We start from the raw sequence: 10,383 nt of genomic DNA on the forward strand, positions 1-10,383 counted from the left end.
ACAGCTGTCTAATGTAACAGAATAAATACTATATATATATATATATATATATATATATATATATATATATATATATATATATATATATATATATATATATATATATATATATATATATATATATATATATATATATATATATATATATATATATATATATATATATATATATATATATATATATATATATATATATATATATATATATATATATATATATATATATATATATATATATATATATATATATATATATATATGAAAAATTCTTCTTTAACAATTAATGTTATATCGTAATGTCAAGATCTAAGCATTTTAAACATCCATATTTACTGTCAAATGAACATAACTAAGCAAACACATTGATCAATTTATAGTATTAAAATTTAAATTGTAAAAAAAAGCCATGTACATTGTGATACTATATACTTTTTATTAAAAATATATTCCAATGTACTCAAAATTTTCCAAATATTTTTCAAATCATCGCTGAATTGATACATATAGTAGCTTATGCGACTTATTAGTGACTCTCTTACTTAAGAATAGATTATTTAAATATTTATTTTTAAAATCTGCCTACGATCCTTATTTAATTTCATCAATGTCAGTAAAACGCCCACTTTCAATTGCTGTTTCATTGGTGAAAATAGAAATAAAGTTTAAATTGTAAAACTTTAGGTATACTTCAAGTCGCTGCTGAGTACATAAATTATTTATTTGATTTTTAATGAAAAAGGAAGGAAGTACAAATAAATCGTAACCCGTCATCATTTACATTCTAAATTTAGACCAACACCTGGCGTTAATCAAAATCAAAATTTATCTGACGCATCTAAATACCCACATTTCTGCGTTTTTGAATCATTGCTGACAATGACATACGATTGGGTATTTTTTTTTCATAACCCTCTTTCCCGCCGTCGACTCATTAATCATTGCCGACTCTCTTTCGCTTTTAACACCTTCGCGCGCGACTTTCCGATATTATGTTATTTTTTGCGTCCCTCCCATTTTTTTGCCTTGCACCATTTGTCACCGAAAGCGGCATTTGTTAAAGCCGCGATTATGAATCGGACCGAAATTTTCCTATCAATTTTCCTCTCGTCCGGTCCCGCAAGACACATTTGTCATCGGGTTAACAACAAGCTTTTTCGTCTTTGGATACAAAGACCTTGACATCGACCTCTGTTTTATCGCAACAACACAACGATACATTAGGTTTTGTTATATAAATTTAAAAATGGATGCCCTCGAACACTAAAAAGACATTTTTACCTAAAAGTATTCCATAAAAAATATTTTACTGAGGATTGCAATGAACTTCGAATTGCTGTAGAGTCATCCGCCATCGTTTACTGTTCAGCTTAAATAATAACAAAAAACATACTCAAAAGTCTATACTATTGTATATATAGTGCTAATTTTATGTTAAGCGTTAGTTTCGTTTTATTATATATAACACTAATTTCTTTTAATTTTATACATCGACAAAATGGTTGATTTCATATAAATTGAGTCGGTAAATTTTAAAACCAACTATTTCTTAAGCCAATATTGCAATCGAATATCGGTTATCCGCATGTTCTCCAGCTAAATTATATAATAATGTCGCTTGTAAAAGTACACAATAAAAACATAATTTTCCATGAAAATATGATGACTTTGTGTATTTATGTAGTATATTTTCCGTGCGGCAATGTAAAGCTTTTAACTAAGCTGACCCGAACACAACATGAATCTTGTCCTCCGGGCAAAGCTTCGCGTATAGATATTGCTCTTTGAAAGGATATAGATAGTAAATTACATACTACCTGTTCTCTACATCCACCATAAAAATACGTCTTTGTAAGAGTGTACATTAAATACGACGTTAAGTTCTCGAATACGCTCGCAATATTCCCTAAAAGTAAATTACGCTCGGGAGCACTTTTCAGGTGCCCCATATCTGAAAAATTAATATCCGCTATTCATATTAAACTCCCGAATCATATATTAAATCTCTTAAATTTTGTTAACAGCGATGAAAACACGGTATAATCTTGGAATATCTCGAGTGCTTAAAATATCACTTGGCCCTTAGTGCTATTACAATTTCGCATAATTAACATGAAACTGGCTCTTCAAAATTGACGATCGATAATATTTTAGCATAGCTTCAGAGATATGCAGATGTAAGCTATTTGATGTCATTATTAATTTATGAATGATTAGAAACATTATAACACACTATTAAATATGATTATTGCATAAGACATAATGTTATTCCAAATACTATTTATTAGACATACAATTTTTTTACATTTTTAATGTAATTTTGAATGTATAAAAACAAACAAATTAGAAAGGTAACAGAAACATACCCAATGAAAAATCAGGGCTAGAAGGCTTGCCGACTAATCGCAATTATGCAGCGATCATCTAGCCACTCACTGCAGTCGCTTCGTAGAACAGCGAAATAGATCTACGCCTTTAGAAAATGACGTTCGCTCGTCCAAGGTGATATTACATTTTCAGGAATGTCACAGATGCGGCGATTTATGATATTAGTGATCGTTTCACCACAAAGTTATTCTCTCAATGACAAAAAATATTTACTGTATATATACTGTATATATATTTATCGGATTCTAACGAGGTCTGTCTGAACCACCATCCTTTACAGTGTAAAGGATGGTAGTCCAGTATAAAATTTATAGTGTACTATTGCGTTATTTCTCTCAATTGCTGATAAATTATCATTTTTGGTCACAGTCATTAATACAAAAGTCTAAGACACATTTTCATAAGAAATGACTGTATAACACTATTCTATTATTTCTTTAAATTAACTATTAAAAAATGTTAAGACAAAAGGCAGAGTGTAGGTGAGTGTAGATATGGTATAATAATATACATATATTCTCTTATCAATACGAACAAATCTGGATGTAACGAAAACACGTTTAGTACCGCCAGTTGATTTTCAATCTATATACGAATCACGTCCGCAAAATAACTTGATATGCATCAATTTTTCTTAACGTTCACATCCATTTCTTCTCTAAATTAACTATTAAAAAATGTCTATATTATGTCTATAAATGTCTAAGAAAAACCATTCATTCTTTTTTGCAGAAGCAATATTTAATATAAATTTTAAAGAACAATAACTTTGTAATCTACGAATGGATAGATAGAATATTAAGATATTTTAAAAAAAATTTAAATACAGAACTTATTTTTTATACAATATATTTAAATTAGTCCAATTTTAAAATACCTCCCGTCAAAAAAAAATCATGTAAAGAAAAATTGGCAAACGTTAATTAAAGTGAATATGTAGATTATGATTAACATAATCGGTATTTTTGTTTAAATATAAGCCAAAGAAGTAATATTTTACACGACAAATATTTATTTTGATTCTGCGAAAAGCTTTAATTGCACATACAGTATTCACATATGTTAATTTTATTTTGTTCTCGCGAGATTTAACTGAATTTTTTGCCTCAATTCCTATGCGCATGTTAATTTTCTACAAATATTGTTTTAAAGCGTGAATACGTAATGTAACAAAGGCAAAGTGTATATAATGTATAATTAACGTAAAATATAAAAGGGCGATTATTACGCCTTTCGTCTGCAAAATTACTGTATATTCGAAAGCGAATTCGTTGATTTTAAGATAAAGATAATTTTGTACCCTTCTACAATATATATAAGTTGGTTATTACTTAGAAATTTGTATTTTACTTGATCGTTTATATTGAGAACGATAAATAGATTTAGCTTACATTGGTATCATCATTAAGGATGGATAATAAATTTAGGGTACATTTTTCGTTCTCTATCAGCTGAAATTGCTCATAATTAGAAAGTTTTTAATACCTAGCTTGAATTTAATTATTTATTACATTATACATCCGTAAGATTAGGAAAATCTAGATAAAGCTTATCTGTGATGATCTATCGGTATTATAATAATAAAATAATTACTAATTCCTATCTCCCAGAAATAATTATTGTATGTATGTATGTATATTCTCAAATACAAAACATATTTTTTCATTGAAATTTATTATATATTCATGGTTATTTTTATTTATAAGCAATGAAATTAGATTTTTTACATAATTTTCAACAAATATTTACATTTTATTTTTTTAAATAAAAATTTAAAACATAACTATTAAATATTTTAATTTTTAGATGACGAATAAAACTGGTTAGCCAGTTTTTAATTTGTAAAAAAAACGCAAACCGTTTTTTCTCGTCTATCTTACTGGTATTTAAAATCTTCAAAAGCGGTAATCTAGTAATAATTTAAAATCTGCAGTACTTGTGTTATGATACATTTATAAAAATGTATATTTATACATTTTTATTAGCAATTAAGTGTTACGAAACGTTTTCTTTGAGTATTTAAAGGAACTGCTTGCTTCACTATGAATCAAGGAGATGTTCTTAGAATGTTTTCCATAAGCTCAAATGATATTAAATACATTTTTATTAGGAAAATTTAACTTTTAATTTCTTACTTGGCAAATGTTTGTATGTATGTGGACTTATTTTAAAGTTATTTTACTTAATATCTTATTCATTTTACATAAACAACACACAGTATCTTTATTGATTTTTATCAATGGATTATTATGAAAACTGCGCAAATTTTGATTATATTAAATCTATTATATAGTGGGTTCTTTCTTCATAGATAAGCTTTTTAAATTAATATTTTGTTCGGGCAGGTTTTCTCATCACAATATATTATATTTTGATTTATTAAGATAAAAACATCACAATAAAATTTGCATGTTATATAAAATTATATTTTAAAGTACTATGATATTTTTTACGTGACCTATATATTGTAACATTTCATATATACATATATACACCATTTTATTGAGTTGGCAGTAGTGCAGTGTGTAAATTTTCTTTATATGATACCAGAGGACCTAGTTTTTATTTCCGGTTCAGTATCAAAATCGAATTCTAAAATAACTTGGTCAATAATATAGTGCGCATTTTTATCTATAGTTTTACATATCGAGAAAACGAAAAACTTTATATTTAAAAAATAACTAAAATTGCATTTATATCTAACACAATGTTAATTTTTAACTGCTTATTACACAGAGTATTGAAATGAATGTTTATAATTACCTTTAAATAGAGTTATATTATCGTTATGAAAAAAAAATATTGATTGTCCAGAAATAGTGTACTGGTTATACGTCGCATCGCGAAAATCGCAGACGATACAATTAGTTAGCAATAAAATCCTACTAAATTTGCAACCCAAAACCCTCGAATATTCACGCAAGGTGGTAGTAATGCGATGTTAACGCCAGTTTTCTTGTAACCCTACATTGATGGTTTTTGTTTAACGACGTGAGTAACCGTCCAACTGCCGTTTTAACGCACACGACAATTATATTTAGACCTTTGCGCAGTGCTTAGTGCCCAAAGCGACGACCGGAACTTCCCGTTTTCAAACGAGTTTGCCCAAAACTTCTTAGTGTTCGGGGCGAAATCGTCCGAAGACCCAATTCCATTCCCAGGAGTTAATCAGATACTACGACGATGGTGTCCCATAGCATTTTGGTCTTTTACTAATTTTCCTTAACGAGCTTCGAGATGGCCGAGTTCGGAAAACGGCACTTAAGTCGAGACAATTGAAACTTTTGTAAACCGGACGAAATCTCATCCACTAAAGAAATACGTAGTATGTATGTTCTTATATACGTGGTAGTGAATACATTATATAAGATTCGGAAAGATTGGGATACTTTCACCCAAGTAGTTCGAAAACCAAAAATAATTGCACGAAACATAATTAATAAATTTTCTTAGATGGATTTTATAAATGTCACATGAAAGCATTCATAATTTTTTATTTAAAAATATGATGAAATGCGTGATATTCTACTTACTTAATAACTTAAGAGATGTAAATTTATGTTCCATGTAAATTTATATTCCTCTAATACTCAAAGGCACATTCATAACTTTTAGCGATATATACACAACACCTTTTAAGACCAGTCACGTCCCGCGAACTGTGCTAACGAACCTAGCAACTATCTAAAAAATGCTGCACTCCTAATACACCCTCCAATGTACGGAATGAGTGTTAATTTATTCACGATTATTTTAAATATTTTAATTTCAAGATGGTGTTTATAAAAACATACAAAATAATAGTAGCTTTGTAAAAAATTCTAGATAAAACCCCAAAATGAGCAAAAATATTCTATAAAGAAAGTTAAAAATATTTGTATAAATACAATAATTTATGCTATATAACGATTTTTAGGGCACGGTACCTTCAATAGTTTCAATTAAATATTTATAAAACCTATTAACAGTGTATGTAAGTCACCCTGATTCATCATTTTGTTTTAAAATGGTGGCTGTTAAAAATCAATAAAACATTATTTTGCATATAAAAATGTGTAAATTTTAACTTTTTATTTTTTAATATGTATTCTTTAATTAATTTTTAATATTTTAGTATTTTATCGAACGATGTGACATTACAATTCTGTGAATCTTTGATCAAATGAAAATACGCGCTACAGTTTTACTAATTCTCATGAGTTAAATTTGTTACATTTTAACTGGCTTAGAAAGTGAAATTATTTTTTACTAGTGAAAATATAAATTCACTAGTAATATACCTTTAATGTTACACATATACAATATATTCAAATATATGAGGCGATCATAGCACAAATGGCGAAAAAAAAATTTAATCGCCACCTCATAGAGATTATAGCCATATTTTTATCTTGCTGAGAATGCCCTTATTTTATGAAAAATTCACGAAATTATAAATTCACCTGCTGGTTTTTGCCGTTCTGCTTACGAGCAGAAAGAGCGAACTCGACAATATATGTAATATCTATCTTTGTCGTACTTACGCAGTAGTTTTGAGAAAGATAGATAGCTGTCGACTTCGCACATACATGAAAAATTCAATCTCGTTTTTCTCGAAATGGTAATTTTTCGAGTTCACCCTTTGTGCTCTGAACGTCACATATGTAGCTACGTTACACAGTTAATAAACGATTAAAACATTTTCAATATAGAAGTAAAATTCTACATAAAGAAAAATAAATATACTGTGAAAAAATATATGCTATTATATAACTTTTTACTAGACATCTCAAAAATATATTCTCAAGTATTTTCCCAAAAAAATATATTTTGCAGAAATTGTATTAAAATATAAATCACCAGAATCTAAAAAGCCAGATTTTAGCCTTTTAGCCTAACGCAAATTTATCAAGTAAGCGTTTCAGTTAATCCATTAAAACAGTAAACAACTCGTAAACTGCATTTAGTTATTACACAAGATTAATAAAAAATGTAAATGGGTGTTTTTCCGTCAAATATTGGAAACATCTAACTAACGATCCATGTTTTTTACTCTTCTAGCAATCAAATTAAACTTACAATCGTTTGCAATTGTTGAAATTTAAAAGAAACCCTTAGCGTGTGTTATCGAAGAAATTTCATCGAATTCTTTCGAAAGTTTATTCGACAATCGAGACGAAATCGTTTGGCTCGGGCCATAAACCCATTGGGTCACACCCTTTTATCTCCAAGCCATTATTGCGCTTGTCTTTGGTAAAAGTATTTGATAAAAAAGACATGGAGTAGATTTGTTTTTATATGTTTACAGGCTGATGTATGTTTAATAAAATACTATTGACAAGTAACCAAATAAATTATAATATATTATACAATACAATTCTGTAACAATAACAATCACTTTTAAGATTAAACTAGAATATTGAACTAGAGGATTTCATATTCGAAGATATTTTGTAAGACACAAGGACTTGAATAAGCTGGTCACATTGAAAGAATAATCGGCTAAGCAAAAATATAATTAAATGGGAACCTTAGAAGAATTTCACATATTATGTCATTGTGAAAATCTAGAGACAGGCGAGAGTAGAGGATATTCTGACCGATCGACGGTTATAATGCCGGATGAAGAATAAGTAGATATAATTTGTATGAGTATTATATTAAATCAACTTTATATTTTAACCGTGATACGTCAGATTTTGTTAGCTTTAACATTTGCACTTGGCCACTGTCCAGTTGAACGGGAAATATAACATAATAACATTATAGTAATTTAATATAATGAATATAATATGAATGTATATACGTACACTTGCATATGTATTGTTTAGCAGATAGATCAATAGTATTTTTTTTTAATTTGATCTGGTAAATAAAAATATATTATTTATACAACTGTTTTGTACTATTATTTTTATTAATAAATATAATTCGTTGTTACAAAAAAAAACTACAGCGCTTGCACTGACATTAGCATTTTGTAGCTAAAAAAATAGTATGAAGGGTAATGCTAACGAAATATTATAATTAATACATTCGTTAAAAGAAGCTGCAAAAAATAAATGGTGTAAAATTACTAACTCCATATTCGAAAACTTTGCGGGAAAAACAAAAATCTAAATAAACAACTTGAAAATAGGAAAATAAAATAATGTTTGTAGTGTTCAATTGAAAATTTTAAAGATAGCAGTGTTAGATTATTTTTACCCAAAAGTAGAGTAAGTTTAACTTTAAATTTCAAATCATTGGGATAAATAAACTAATTTTATCGACAATAATATGTCAATTAGAATGCTGTTTATGTAAATTTCAAATATTTTCTTAGCAATCTTAATGATTTTTTTTTATATTTGCTAAAGAAAATATATTGAACAATTTTTTTTTTATTTTTTTTAAATTACATCTACGAAGTATAAAAAAAGATTGAGATGAATGATATTTATTGACGTGCAATTTTGCATATAAATAGAGTTACATTATCATTGTGGCAAAATTTAAATGAAAAATTGCTTGACGCTGTAACTTTAAACTTATTTTATAACAGCCTCAAAGCTTAAAACTTCACCTTTTTTCAGAAACGTTTAACCATTCAGAAAAGAACGCGGTCGCGAATAAGTAACGTTTGATCCGCACCGCTAGACTTTCAGCACGTAATATCAACAAAAAGGGCCTTCTACATAGTATACGTGGCAGAATTGCGTGCAAAATGCTCTCTTTATCTACACTTCGCTAAATGGCATGCGATATGCAATCGATTTATCACATCGTGTCCCAGTTGACAGTCTATTAAGGGGAGGCGTCGAATGACTCTTTGACCGCATTCAGGGTCGACTTGGCACCCTGACCCATAAAACGGTCCCTATCTGGGCCGACGGTGTCTCGTTTAATAACCTCTGATTGATGATCAGCCAGCGTGAATCCACTTAATCATCGTCCGTAAACCCCATTCCTGGCCCGGGCCTGCTCTTTGCTAACTGTTGATTACAATCAGATGCCCGATTATTATCCGCCTTTGTGGTAAAGGATTTGATTGAATTGCTTCGCTACTGTCGTAAGTACCAGAGCAACAATCAGATTGCTTTAATCTAAATATACCAGTGTTTTGATAAATACAGCTAGATAAACATGATACTTAATAAAAACAAATATTCACTTCGGATTTTAAGGCCGAAATGGTGGAAATTTGCAGCAAAAATAGACGCTTAAGAACTAGACATACATAAATTACCACAAATGTATAAAAATATAGATGCCGCTAATAGGAGGTGAAGTTGAATTAACAATGCTTCGCTAGAGTGTCGAGTTGTATTATTGTCGGCTATGATTTCATGGAGCAGCTGGGATGTGTGATGATGACACTGTAAGATCCGTTAATGTGTCTTATGCTGTGACAGTATTTCCTTATCTGTGACTAAGAATCATATATTTTACAATGCATCTCTTTCGAATCACAAATGAGGATGTTTATAGTGCAATTGCGTCGTTTTTTGCACACACCTTCGATATATGTTGACGCCTTAAAATAGAAACGGTTCAGATAGCCAATCCGGCAATTAAAAATAAAGTGTAAAAAAACAATAGTATTTTGGCAAAGTAAAACGTATTTTCTACCACGCATCCTTTCCAAACAAAGAGATGTTTGAAAGGATGCACGAGCAGATGTGTATTGTGTTAAATTATAGTTGCTTAAGAAAAAATCAGTTTTAGTGAATAAATGAATATGGATTTTACAGCATGACAATGCAGTACCACACGCGGCAAGAATCATCCAGGAAAAAATCAGAGAACTTGATTTTTAAATATTCCACATCATATTGCACCAACTGATTTTTATTCTTTAAACAATTTTAAACACTCAACTTCGTTACATTTATTTTTCTGAAGATGAACAAAATCATATAGAATCATTTTTCAACAAAAACTAGCAGAGTTTTATAGAATAGGAATTTATAAATTTCCTAATCTAATGGTGAAAGGTTATAGATAACAATGACAATTATTTTACAGATTATAATTTTA

Source organism: Plectrocnemia conspersa, unplaced genomic scaffold (genome assembly GCF_051122295.1).
Source record: "Plectrocnemia conspersa isolate PC_06_02 unplaced genomic scaffold, ASM5112229v1 ptg000003l, whole genome shotgun sequence".
NCBI lineage: Eukaryota > Metazoa > Arthropoda > Insecta > Trichoptera > Polycentropodidae > Plectrocnemia > Plectrocnemia conspersa.